Genomic DNA, 13975 nt, shown 5'->3' on the forward strand with positions numbered 1-13975 from the left:
TTTGCTTCGAGACAGGGTTTCTCTGTGTAGCCCTGGCTGTCCTGGAACTCACTCTGTAGACCAGGCTGGCCTCGAACTCAGAAATCCACCTGTCTCTGCCTCCCAAGTGCTGGGATTAAAGGCGTGTGCCACCACTGCCCAGCCAGTAGCTGAGTTTTCAGCTAACTGCCAGGACCTCTGCTCATCACAGCCTGTCACACAAGGAACCCAAAAGACACTGGAGTTGATCCCACATCTGAGTGACCCAAAGCCACTGGGGTGGGTGGGGGGAGGTCTCAGCAGTGCCTTGGCTGAGCAATCGCTCCTCACATGTGACAGCGTGGTCCTCCTCCTGCTCCAGGCTCAGTTCCTGCCCCCTGAAAAGTAAGGGCTCTCTGAATTCAGGGAAGGACCTCTGTGTGGACAAATGTTAAACAACCTGTTCTTGCTGGGATATTTGCAGGAGGCCATTGCTGGAGATTGAGGTGCTGCCTGCTGCAGGGATGATGGCTTCCCTCCCACCATGGGGGCTGTGTATCCACCAATGCAATAAGCCAGTTCAAGACGAATCAAGAATATAAAGGCAGGTTTATTGACAGGCAGTTCTTGGGAGGGTTCACCTATCTTACAGGTAGAAGTCAATGAAGTCACACACCCAGGTGAAAGCACAGGAGTTTTATAGAGTTTAGGCAAGGAGTGATGAAGTGTTAGCTAGGGGCTTGGATTATGCCCATATATGGTCAAAAACTGAGCCCCTGGGTGGGCACTGGGCTGGGTTGCCACCAGAGAACTCCTAAACCTGACAAACAATTTCAGCAAAGTGGCTGGGTATAAAATTAACTCAAACAAATCAGTAGCCTTCCTCTATTTAAAGGATAAACAGGCTGAGAAAGAAATTAGGGAAACAACACCCTTCACAATAGTCACAAATAGTATAAAATACCTTGGTGTGACTCTAACCAAGCAAGTGAAAGATCTGTATGACAAGAACTTCAAGTCTCTGAAGAAAGAAATCGAAGATCTCAGAAGGTGGAAAGATCTCCCATGCTCCTGGATTGGCAGGATTAATATAGTAAAAATGGCCATCTTGCCAAAAGCAATCTACAGATTCAATGCAATCCCCATCAAAATTCCAACTCAATTCTTCACAGAGTTAGAAAGAGCAATTTGCAAATTTATTTGGAATAAAGAAAAAAAAAACAGGATATCAAAAACTATTCTCAACAATAAAAGATCTTCTGGGGGAATCATCATCCCTGACCTCAAACTGTACTACAGAGCAATAGTGATTAAAAACAAAACAAAACAAAACAAAACAAAACCTGTGGTATTGGTACAGAGACAGGCAAGAAGATCAATGGAATAGAATTGAAGACCCAGAAATGAACCCACACACCTATGGTCACTTGACAAAGAAGCTAAAACGATCCAATGGAAAAAAAAAAAAAAAAAAGACAGCATTTTCAACAAATGGTGCTGGTTCAACTGGAGGTCAGCATGTAGAAAAATGCGAAGTGATTCATTCTTATCTCCTTATATAAAGCTCAAGTCCAAGTGGATGAAGGACTTCCACATAAAACCAGACACACTGAAACTAATAGAAGAGAACGTGGGGAAGAGCCTCAAACACATGGGCACAGGGGAAAAGTTCCTGCACATGACACCAATGGCTTATGCTCTAAGATCAAGAATTAACAAATGGGACCTCATAAAACTGCAAAGCTTCTGTAAGGCAAAGGACACTGTCAATAGGACAAAACGGCAACCAACAGATTGGGAAAATATCTTTACCAATCCGAGGGCTAATATCCAAAATATACAAAGAACTCAAGAAATTAGACTCCAGACAATCAAATAACCCTATAAAAATGGGGTACAGAGCTCAGCAAAGAATTTTCTTTTTTGAGACAGGGTTTCTCTGTGTAGTCCTGGCTGTCCTGGAACTCACTTTGTAGACCAGGCTGGCCTCGAACTCAGAAATCTGCCTGCCTCTGCCTCCCAAGTGCTGGGATTAAAGGCATGTGCCACCACCGCCTGGCTCAGCAAAGAATTTTCAACTGAGCAATATCAAATGGCCGAGAAGCACCTAAAGAAATGTTCAGCATCTTTAGTCGTCAGGTGAGGGGTGATGAAATGTTAGCCCAGAGCGTGCAAGTGGGTGGGATTTCCCAGCTTGTTCGGGGGTTGGGGGGCTTCAACCAAATACCCCAACCTCTTTGTGTATAGGATTCAGATCTGGCTATTTCCTGCTGAGGAGGGTCAGCATGGGGTGGGCGAGATGGGATACCCCTCTGATTTCACGGCTTGCTATTGTGGGGGCCACAGTAGCAATGCCTGTCAGTGATGCAATGGGGGACAGTACGAAAGTAAAACATGACTATTCCAGCCTTCCCATAAAGTGTCAGGTCTGGTCTCAGCATCACCAGGCTACATGGAGGGGAGGGATTGCCAGGGGACTAGTTTTTTGACATAGAGCCATTGTACCGGAAGAACACCCCCGACAGGAGAGCACCCAGACAGATACCAAAGCCTTAGTGGTAGTGCAAGGGAGCAGGATCCTGAGTAGCAGAAAGGGAATTGGGTGTCCAGAGAGTCCTAGAGGAAAGGTACATCTTGTATGGCACTGCCCTTAGTTGGGAGGGTGGGGGTCAGCCCTTGGCATCATACAGAGATTAAGTAAGTGCACTGTGATCAGAGCAGGGTGACCCAGAACAGCACAGAGAATGCAGTTGCTAAGGTTGGATGGAGGCTTTACTGAGGATAAGTAGGATTGTTCCCTCCTGGATGAGGCCCAACCAGGAGAAAGATTTTTATTTTATTTTTTAACCTGAAATCAAGAGGAGCCTCCCAGGTGTGATTGCAGGAACTTCTCCTGCTGTTGTATGGCCTTGGTGAGGTTTGAGAGGTTCTGGAGGTCAGAGGGGTCTGGATGTAAGCCCTCCAGATTTCTGTTTGTTCACATGGGTTTGCAGACATGTCCATTTGATAGACCTTGCCTACTACTCCCTGTGCCCACTAGTCATTCCAGGGATCTTGGATATCAATGCAGTGTCATACTGTCCTGGGGAATTTCAAACCAGTCTGGTGGCCCATCCTTGACTGTGTTAGCCACCAGCAGTTTTTTTGTTAGCATCATCTTAGGAGGTATCAGGAGCCATAATGGGACAAGCTAATAATTAGCAGGTGACCATCCTGCCTTGGATTATTATATAATCTGTGACGGGTGCACCCTTATTCAGCAAAGCTGTGAGGGACTTATTTTAGGAAAGAGTCCTGCTATTAATATGCTTTTCCTATTATTATTACACAGATATAACAATCACTAAGTAACAGCACACCCTTTGGATCAGATTTCTGCAGATCCATGAAGATGTACTATCTTGTAGTGATGCTATGTAGATAAATAGATGACTTCTTAAGTCTTAATGATGATCCTATAAGAATTCCTAAAATTATATCAATGGTTATTAAGCTCTTTTACAACTGGACTGCTATAGGGTCCTTTCTGATAGTCAAAACTGCGATGAGAACTCTGCCAGTCTCCCAAGTGTCACCAGTTTATTGCTCTTAGATAGTAACCAGACTTTCTCCTACTCAGAGCACATTCCAAGAGGTTGTAAAACAATTAACCAAAGGTCATAAAAAGGGAACTAAGGCTTTATTATAGGTGCTGGGACAGAAGATAAAATATTGACTGGGTTTATCTATACAAAACTTCACTAATAACTTAGTTATAGTTTTAAACCTTCAATGAACCTGTGGAGCTAGACAGGTGATGAATGTTTAACCAGATAATTACTCCTAATGGATATTCATGTAAACATTCTCTGTTGTAAACTTCTATTTCAATTTATGATTTGATTTTTGTGTGAATTTGTGATGAACTCTGTAACATGTGACCATGTATTCTGAAAAATGTATAAGTACTGAGGACAAAGAGATGAAAAGGAGATAGAATTTTTTGCCTTTCCCCACTTAGTATATAGAATAGAATGTTTCCCTTCCCCCAGATAGAATAGAATTTTTTCCTTTCCCTGCTTAGAATCCTTCCACTTTTCCCCTTAGATACCTTTCATAGGAAACTTTTTACAACTTAGTAATAAATGCTATAACTACTTTTTAAAGTGTCCTCTTCTTCCTGAGACTTCAGACTAGCAGGTGAAAACCCAGCAGTTCCTGCTGAGATAGAACAAAGGCCACACTGCCTAATCCTGCACTGTTAGGATACAGGTGTTAATCACATAAACCAGCAGTCTTTTGCCCTCAGAAGGAGCAAGAAGTTTTTAGGACTTTTTAGAAGTTATCATCATCATTCCAGTACAGTTAGAGAGCTAAAAAGTCCTGAGAATCTCAGACTTTAAAGCCACCACCAGAGTCCTACTCTGTGCGCCCACCACTACCCTCTCTGGGCTGGGAGACTTCCAGCAAGGAGGTTACTTTTACAAGAGCCCCATGCATAGCCCCCATGTTCCTTGACCCATCGGATGCAACAGGCCTTGTCTGTCTGGTCATAGGTAAAGCAAAACATAGGGTAATTGTATCCCTTTGTGCATTTAAAGAGGTGTACTGGGATGGAGATAACATCTTGGCATCCTTTAGGGGGACAGTTGGCCTGGTCCACAAAGTCATTGTGGGTTCACCAACTCCATTGGTCCAAGTATACCGAACATGGACACACCAGCAGTATGTTGGAGCTGGCACAGCCTCCCCTAAGCCAGGTGAGGACTGAAATGACTATAATAAGCAAAAAGGCAACCTGGCAGGGGTGTCTTAGTACCTGGTGCAGGGACAACAAAGAATGAACTGACCCAGGAAGAGAAAGGGGCAAAGGTGAATCTGCTGAGAGTGAACACAGGCAGGCCTGACCATTAAGATTTGTCCTTGGGGAGCTCTGCAGAACCTGAGCATGGTGAGTCCCAGCTCTTGGGTGGACCAATCTATCATGGGCTGGGGACTTCTTGAGCCTGCATAGATGGTGCCAACACTAATGTCCCTGGAGTCTCCCAGTCAAGGGGCTGGTGAGGATCACAGTGTAGGGTCCCATTCACCAGAGCTCTAAAGACTTAGAAGATAATTGTTTGAGAAGTGACTAGTCCCTGGGGGAAAGGTCAGCAGTGGCTGAGTCCACTGATGTGGGAATAAGGATATGGTTGTCAGGGTGTGAGCTGAGAGGGGAACAGGGGAGAGAGAAGCAAGGTAAGTAGCCAGCCAATGGGGGAGCCTAGGTCAGGAGGTGAGCTTTAAGGAGGAATGGTCTTCAGTAAAAGAACTCAAAAGGGCCGAGGCCTGGAGGAGAGCTTGGAGTAGCTCAGGAAAAAGGGAGGGGAGGGGGCAATCTGAGCTTGAGAGGAAGCTTGGTGAGTTGTTTGATAAGGCCATCGGCTCTCTCTACCTTTCCCAATGACAGGGGCAATACAAACTATGAAATTTCCAAGAGACGTTCAAGGCTTCAGAACTGAGATCGATGACCTTGGAAATGGAGGCTGAACTATTGTCTGTTTGGAAGGTCCATGGCATGCCAAACCAAGGAACAATGTGTTCAGGGAGCTTCTGGGCCACCATGCCCACTGTTTCCCTGGAGGAGGGGAATGCCTCAATCCACTGTAACAGTAAAGGTTAGGAGATGGTGGAGTTTTTTGTGGATGGGCATGTATGTGAAGTCAATTTGCCAGTCTTCGCCCGGTTGGTGTCCTCTGAGCTGGTGCAGTGTCTGACAAATCTGGAGATCCCCCTGAAGGTTGGTCTTGGCACACATCTGGCAGAAAGCTTGGGCCTGTAAAATACAGACTCTAAGGTCGGTGGGATAGAAAAGGGTCTCTACTAAAAAGGGAGTAATTGGGAACTAAAAGGACCCAGAAAGTCACTCCTGGCCCGGAACACTGGTTCCTTCCAGTCTGGGCCAGAGCACTGAGCAGATCTTGGGTGGCAGCTCTGTCCCCAGCCTCCAAGAACCCAGAGGAAGCAGGGATCCCAGGCGCTCTAACTCAGGCAGTATCTTAGGTAAGCAGACAGCAGGGCCCGCCCTAAACAGGGAGTAACTGGGAACCAAAAGGACCCATGAAGTCACTCCAGGCCCGGAACACTGGTTCCTTCCGGTCTGGGCCAGAGCACTGAGCAGATCTTGGGTGGCAGCTCTGTCCCCAACCTCCAAGAACCCAGAGGAAGCAGGGATCCCAGGCACTCTAACTTGGACAGTGTCTTAGAAACTAGTTCTCAGATCTGAGGCCTGGATCAGACCTCTGCCAGGTCTGCTGTTGTGAGGACCCCGGATTCCACCTGAGACATACTGGAAGGTCCACTCAACCCAGAGCCACAGAGGAACAACTGAACTCAGAGCGTCAGACAACATATCCTGAGATATTCTAGAGGAGACACTGCACCCAGAACAGCAGACACCTAGCTGAACTACTACCTTGGAGGCACCATATCCTGAGACATCCTAGAGGTACCACTGTAATCAGTGCAGCTGGAAAAGATCACAGAGACATCTGGACCCCCAGGAGATCAGACACAAGCTAGATAACTGGAAAGACAGGCTTCAGTCGGAGACAGCAAGTACAGGCAGCACTAGAGCTAACCAGATGGCAAAAGGCAAGAGCAAGAACGTAAGCAACAGAAACCAAAGTTACATGGCATCATCAGAACCCAGCTCCCCCATCAGAGCAAGCCCTGAACACCCCATCATACCAGAAAAGCAGGAATCAGAATTAAAATCACTTCTCATGATGATGATAGAGGGCTTTAAGAAAGACATAAATAACACTCTCAAAGAACTTAAGGAGAGCACTGGTAGACAGATAGAAACCCTTAAAGAGGAAACACAAAAATCCCTTAAGGAATTTCAAGAAAATGCAACCAAACGGGAAAAGAAATTAAACAGAACCATGCAGGATCTAAAAATGGAAGTAGAAACAATAAAGAAATCACAAAGGGACAATACCCTGGAGATAGAAAACCTAAAAAAAAGATCAGGAGTCATAGACACAAGTATCACCAACAGAATACAAGAGATGGAAGAGAGAATCTCATGTGCAGAAGATACCATGGAAAACATTGACACAACTGTCAAAGAAAATGCAAAATACAAAAAGCTACTAACCCAAAATATACAAGAAATCCAAGACACAATGAGAAGGCCAAACCTAAGGATAATAGGTATAGATGAGGGGGAAGATTCCCAACTTAAAGGACCAGTAAATATCCTCAACAAAATTATAGAGGAAAACTTCCCTAACCTAAAGAAAGAGATGTCCATAAATATACAAGAAGCTTACAGAACTCCAAATAGTTTAGACCAGAAAAGAAATACTTCCCGCCATATAATAGTCAAAACATCAAATGTACAAAACAAAGAAAAAATACTAAAAACAGTAAGGGAAAAAGGCAAAGTAACATATAAAGGCAGACCTATAAGAATTACACCAGACTTTTCACCAGAGACCATAAAAGCCAGAAGATCCTGGACTGATATCACACAGACCCTAAGAGAACACAAATGCCAGCCCAGACTACTATACCCATCAAAACTCTCAATCATTATTGATGGAGAAACCAAAATATTCCATGACAAATCCAAATTTACACAGTATCTCAACACAAATCCAGCACTTCAAAGAATAATTGGTGGAAAACTCCAACACAAGGAGGGAAACTACAACCTAGAAAAAGCAAGAAAGTAATCTTCCAAAAACCCCAAAAGAAGATAGTTACACAAACATATCTCCACGGATGTTAGCCCAAAAGGTTGGATTAGCGAAGACTCAACCCACAGACCACATGAAGCTCATGAAGAAGGAAGACCAAGAGGGGATGCCTCAGTTCTACTTAGAAACAAAAATGTTCAAGGGAGCAAATAGGGAAACAAAACATGGAACAGAAACTGAAGGAGGGGCCATCAGGAGACCATTCCACCTGGGTATTCACCCCATGTACAGCCACCTAAGCTAAACACTGTTGTGGATGGCTGGAAGTACATAATGTGAGGAACATGATATAGCTGTCTCCTTAGAGGTCTGCCAAAGACTAACACACTCAGAGGACAATGCTCACAGTTAACCACTGATATGATCAGGGGTTTCCCAATGGAGAACTTAGTGAGAGGACTGAAGGAGCAGAAAGGGTTAGTGACCCCAGGTGGAATGCAACAATACCAAACAACTAGAGCCCCCCAGGGTCTAAAGCACCAGCCTGGGAACACATAGGCAGGGACCCAAGACTCCAGAGGTATATGTAGGGGAGGATGGCCTTGTCTGACATAGGTGGGAGAGGAGTTTCTTGGTCCCATAAAAAAAAAAAATGAACACACAGTGGGGGGGGGGGGAATGCGAGGGCAGGGAGGGGATAGTGAGGGGGGTTAGGTGCGGTCACTGCCTCATAGAAGCATGAGGAGGGGGATGGGATAGGAGGTTTCTGGGTGGTGGGAGGAAGTAGGCTAAGGGGATAAAATCTGAAACGTAAATACTACAACCAATTTTAACAAGCGAAAAAAAAAGTCGTCAGAACCAACATCCTTAAAAAAAAAATGTCAGCCCCCTGGGGGGGGGGAATTTTTTTTTCTTTTTTTTTATTGATACTAAAACTTGTTCTGAGAATTGTATATTGCAGAATACACAGCCTTGGTGTATCTACTCATCAAGCATACTGAGCAGACCTGCCCAAACCTCCGATGTCCTGGAATTCCATCTGGATTCAGTGAAGACACAGCATCAGAGGCTTATCAACTTACTCTTCCCCCCACCCCTCTTCTAAAATCTCAACGCCCTTAATCAGCTTGAAGAAGTTAAAGAAGAGTCAGCGCCCCTATTCCCTGAGCTTGGGGACTAATGTGGTTAATAATGGTCTGTCTTTCTAGGGAAAAGTAGTGGTTTTGTTGGAACAGGGGGGATTAGCTAGGACTTATTGCATAGCCATAACCTATTGGTAGAAATCTGTATAATTATTATCAAGATGAAGTTATAATTTCTTAAATGGTACAAAATTTACTTTGATTTCAAATTAAAAAAAAGAAAGAAAGAAAGAAAGAAAAGGGTCTCTAGAAACTGAAATAGGGCCTAGGATCAATGTGTAGGCTCTGGCAGATGTCAGAGATGGTGGAAGGCACCGTTTCTGGGGAAGAATACAGCAGTTATTTAGGTAAAGCCATCCATCTTTGGCTTGTGTGGTCCCTTTGCCAAGGAATCTGTTTCTGTCCTCTGGCTGGGGTTTGTAGGAGGGTATCAGGAAGAGGATGTACCCTGTGGGTCTGGAGTAGCTGGATGCCAAACCCAGGGCCACTGAATCAGCTCCGCCATTAACCAGAGCTACTAGGTCTGTGGGGGTCTGGAGCCCCCAGCAGTGAATTATGGCCCACCTCTTGCAGGGAGTTGGAGGGCCTCGAAGAATTTTGCTGTAAGGGGACCACTGACAACAGGGATGCCCTTGGTGGCGAAGAAACCTCTTTCTTTCCATAGGACGGAGTGGCTATGAGCTATTAGAAAGGCATGCTTTGAATCAATGTAGATGTTACCATGTCGTCCTTTGGCAATATGGAGTGCCTTGGCTAGAGCAACTCGTTCAGCCTTTTTGAAGAGGTTCTCACTGGGAGACAGTTCGCCTCAGTTGTTTCAACTGAGGTGACCACCGAATATGCCACCTGGTGGGTTCCTGAGTTGTCTATGAAGAAACTTCCATCCACAAAAAAAGGTGAGTTGTGAGTTTGTGAGAGGTAGGCCCAGGAGGCTCCAAAATGAAGGAATCTGGTCTGCTGTAGTTGGAGGATGCAGGTCCCTCGGAGCCCACGCTTGGCCAAAGGTGAGAGTCTTAGAGCACTGGCTAGGTTGAATGCTCAAGTATACTATAGTTGGAGAGCACGGGTGAGCTTTAGAGAGGTAGATGTGGTACCCCAGGGAGCCAAGAAAGTTTAGAAGTAAAGAGGTGGCCATCTGGGACAGACAGGGTGGGGCTGGAATGTATGAGGTCATCTATGTTACAGAAGTTTACTAGGGTTAAGGTCAGAACAGGAGAGGTCCTAGATAAGGCATGGCTAAAGAAATGCAACTATCCTCAAAGCCCTGAGGGAGAACTTTTCGTGTAAGCTGTCCCACAGCCCATGTTTCAGGGTCCTCCCAGGTGAAGGCAAAGAGAAAATGTAGGTCAGGGTGTAGGTGCCTTTTAGGACCAGGGCAGTGAAGTGGGAAGTTGTAAGAAGAATGTTAGAGAGGAGGGTGTAGGGGCTGGTAACCATGGGATGGATTGGGATGACTGCCTCAATCATGAGGCCCAAGTCCTGAACTAAGTAGTAGGTACCAGACAGCTTACAATACTGGGAGAATGAGAATGTTGCAAGACAAGTCCATAGGGGGTAGGTAATGATGGACTTGAGACTGCAGTGACAGGTTTCAGAATTCGTAGACCAAGGTCTGGAAAAGAGGGAAGAAGGGTCCTTAAGGTGTATTAGGACCAGCTGGTAGTGGGTAGCAATTACCATGGTAGAGCTATCCCATACTTGGGGGTTGACAGGATCAGGTACAGTAGGGACAGGGCGATCTGGGGTAGAGATCTGTGAGGCAACTGGGGGAAGACAGTCATTATGTGGGCCAAGGAGAGGGTGGCCTCAAAGCAGCTGAGGATATTGAGGCCAAGTAAAGGCACTGGGTAGACAGGCATGATCAGAAAAGAACGTGAGAATTGTCCTGTAAGAATGGAAGGAAGAGGCAGGGTCTTGGGTGGAGAGAAGGGGCTTGTGTCTACTTCCATAACAGAAATTGGTGAGGGGTCCGGACAGTGGGACCTGAATGGAAAGTCAAGACAGACAAGGTAGTCCCTGTATTCACCAGGAAGGTGATGGACTTACTGCTACCTGGAGCTTGGTGAGGGAGATGGGAGTTCCTGAGTCTGGAGGCTGTCAATCCTCCATCAGACCAAGGACCTCTAAGGCTGAGATGGTCTGAGGTGCCTGCGCTGGTGGGGCCGGACCTCCATAGTGTGGCACAGAGGATGAGCCCACATTGGGGTACTTTGACCTCCGGTGGCTGAGCCACTGGCAGATAGGAAATGGCCTGATAGGCTGTCAAGGGTTAGCACAGGAACAAGACCAGTGGCTTTCTTGGCCGCATATGAAGCAGGCCCCTGGAAGAGTTGACTTTGGCTGGACCCCAGTGGGATGGGGACTAACAGGTCTCCCCTGTTTCCTCCATGGGATTACTCTTGGCCTCAGGGCAGCTGCCAAGGCTTGGGTCTGGTATGTAGCCTTCTGCTGTAGAAGTTAAGCCTATCAGGAAGATGTGGGTGTCTCCTCACAGTCATTAAAGGCTTTAAAGGCCATCTTTACCAACTCCTGTATGGGGGTTTGATGACCATCCTCAGCTCCCCCCCCCCCGAATGTCTTGTGATAACTGGGAAATAAAATGGGGGGTTGGGACTGTACGGTCCACTTTGTGGGTTTGGTCTGTGTACTGTATGGTTGCTGCCTGAACCCGTTCCTACTTCTTGGGAGTAGAAGTGGAGGCCTGGATGACATAAAGGCCAAAGTGAAGGTGAACAACTTCAACTCCAGCCACGGGCCCAGCATGTGATGGCGTAGGAAGGGGAGGGGTAGGTGGGGAAGAAGGAAGGGACGGGTACAAGGAAGAAGGTTGGTCACTAGGAAGAACTAGGAAGGATATGTGATGATCTAGGAAGGGGAGGAGTAGATGGGGCTCAGGGAAGGGGTGGGTGTGCCATTGACTCGGGTATCTCAGTCAGGGCAGAGGGTGGCTGGGGCCTGAGTCCTGAATGAAAGGGTGCTTGAGGATGCCACAACCCTGGCCAACAAGACTTACGTCATCAAGCACATCTGTATACAGAGGGAGGAGCAGGAGGGTAGTTTCCCCCAAACCTGGATATAAGGGAGTTCAAACCATTTATCCATATACCAGCAGAAATTTTCAAAATCATGAATGTTATAACCAAGAGTACCCCCTGGTGACCAGTTAGACTCATTGTCCAAGGTGTACTGGGGCCAAGACACAGAACAAAGAAAAACTAAGCTCTGTGGATGTATGATCTGAGACAGCTCCAGTTTGGATAAGTTTTGTAGCAGGCGCCCCCAGGGTGACCGCGGATTGGGTTTAGACTCAGTATTGCCCGTTTCCAAACCTGTGTCAGTAACTGGAAGACTATGATGCAGAGTTCCACATGATAGCCTGGGGTTGAACAGTGGGGGTGAGGGGGTAGCCCTGGAAAGGACTTCTAAGAATCCAAAGGCTCCCTGGAACAAAGATTGTCTTTGTTCTGGAAAGAACAGACTTGCCCTGGCACATCTGTGGCTTGGCAGGGGATCCCAGGGGTCTGAAACCCAAAAGAGGCACCTGGTACCTCTTGGGAAGAAAAAAAAAAAAAGGTGAAAAAGGTGACTAACCATGAGTAAAAAAAATTGATTGTGTCAGGCAGAGAGAAAGAGGAGTGGTCCCCACTTGGCTGGGGACTCGGCCCACCAGGCTTGGGGCTCAACTCCTCCCAGGTTCTTGGCACCAAGATAATAGGTTTTCTCCACTGAGGCAATAAGCCAATTCAAGCTGAGTGGTTTGAATAAGCTTGGCCCATGGGAAGTGGCACTATTAGGAGGTATGGCCTTGTTGGAGAAACTGTGTAGGCAAGCTTTGAGGTCTCCTGGTGCCCAAGCTTCACCCAGTGTAGAAGAGAGTCCTCTCCTGCTTGCAGAAGACAGTCTCCTTCTGGTCCCTTCACATCAAGATGTAGAACTCTCAGCTCCTCCAGCTCCATATCTGCCTGCACGCTGATGTGTTTCCCACCATGACAATAATGAACTGAACCTCTGAACCCCAATCAAATGTTTTCTTTTATAAGAGTTGAGTTGCCTTGGTCATGTTGTTTCTTCACAGCAATGAAATCCTAACTAAGACAGAAGTTGGTACTAGGAGTGGGGTGTTGCTGTGATGGGCCAGACCATGTTTTTGTTTGGAATGTGGATTTGGGGACTTTGCATTTGGGAAGCAGTGGAATGCTTTAAGTGGGGCTTAATGGACCATCCTAGTAGGAATATGGAAGACATTGGTGTTGAGGGTGATTTGAACTCTGGGAGCCTACCTCAAGAGATGTTAGAGGAGAGGAATTTTAGTATGATATAGATTTTTTTTTTTTTAAATCTCTTTGGGGGAGTCTGGCTAAGGCTCGGGTAAAGAGATTCAGATTAATTACATTGAGAAATGAGGTCTCAAAAAAGCCTAGCATAGACTCTGCCCTGTGATTCACTCTTATGAAGAGAATTTTGATCAAGTGTAGCAAGCTGAGAAAGGAAAAATATAAAATATATGCTTCAAAGATTAAAGGGACACCAGGAAGTGAAATGCAGCTAAGTCCTGTGTTCAAGGATATGAAATGGAATTAAGGGACTCTGGGACAAGATACCACCCAGATAATATTATTGTTTGTATGTTTACAGTTCAAAGAGGGATAGTTATGTCATGTTAGGCATTATTATTACCTGGTTTTTGTTTTCATTTGAATGTAAGGAGATATGACTATATGTCAAATTGACAACTGATGGATTGTGACGGCTATTCTTAGTCGTCAACTTGACTATATCTGGAATGAACTACAATCCAGAACTTACAAAGATCTTGTGAAAAAAGTAAAGAAAGGTTCAGGTCCAGGCATGGTGGTACACACCTCTAATCCCAGCAGTCAGGATAGAAGAGACATGCAGATCTCTGAGTTCAAGGTTAGCTTACAGAGAAAGGTCTGGGATGGCAAAGCTTAAGATTGAAGAGATTGAAAAATAGAAAGCAGGTGATGATGTAATAGAACAGGGGGCCATATTCTAGCCTGAGCAAGCAGCAGAACTCAGCAGTTTGGGTAATGTAGCTCTAGCTTTAGAGTCAAGAACAGAATGGATTACTGAGAAAATAGATGCAGATTAGCTGGAGCTAAGAAGTTAGCAGAAGAAGAGACCAGCATCACTGAGGTGAAATCTCCTGGGAAGTGTTTTCTGAGAGCACAAAGAAGCTGTGTTCTAGAG

This window comes from Arvicanthis niloticus, chromosome 2 (genome assembly GCF_011762505.2).
Source record: "Arvicanthis niloticus isolate mArvNil1 chromosome 2, mArvNil1.pat.X, whole genome shotgun sequence".
Classification (NCBI taxonomy): domain Eukaryota; kingdom Metazoa; phylum Chordata; class Mammalia; order Rodentia; family Muridae; genus Arvicanthis; species Arvicanthis niloticus.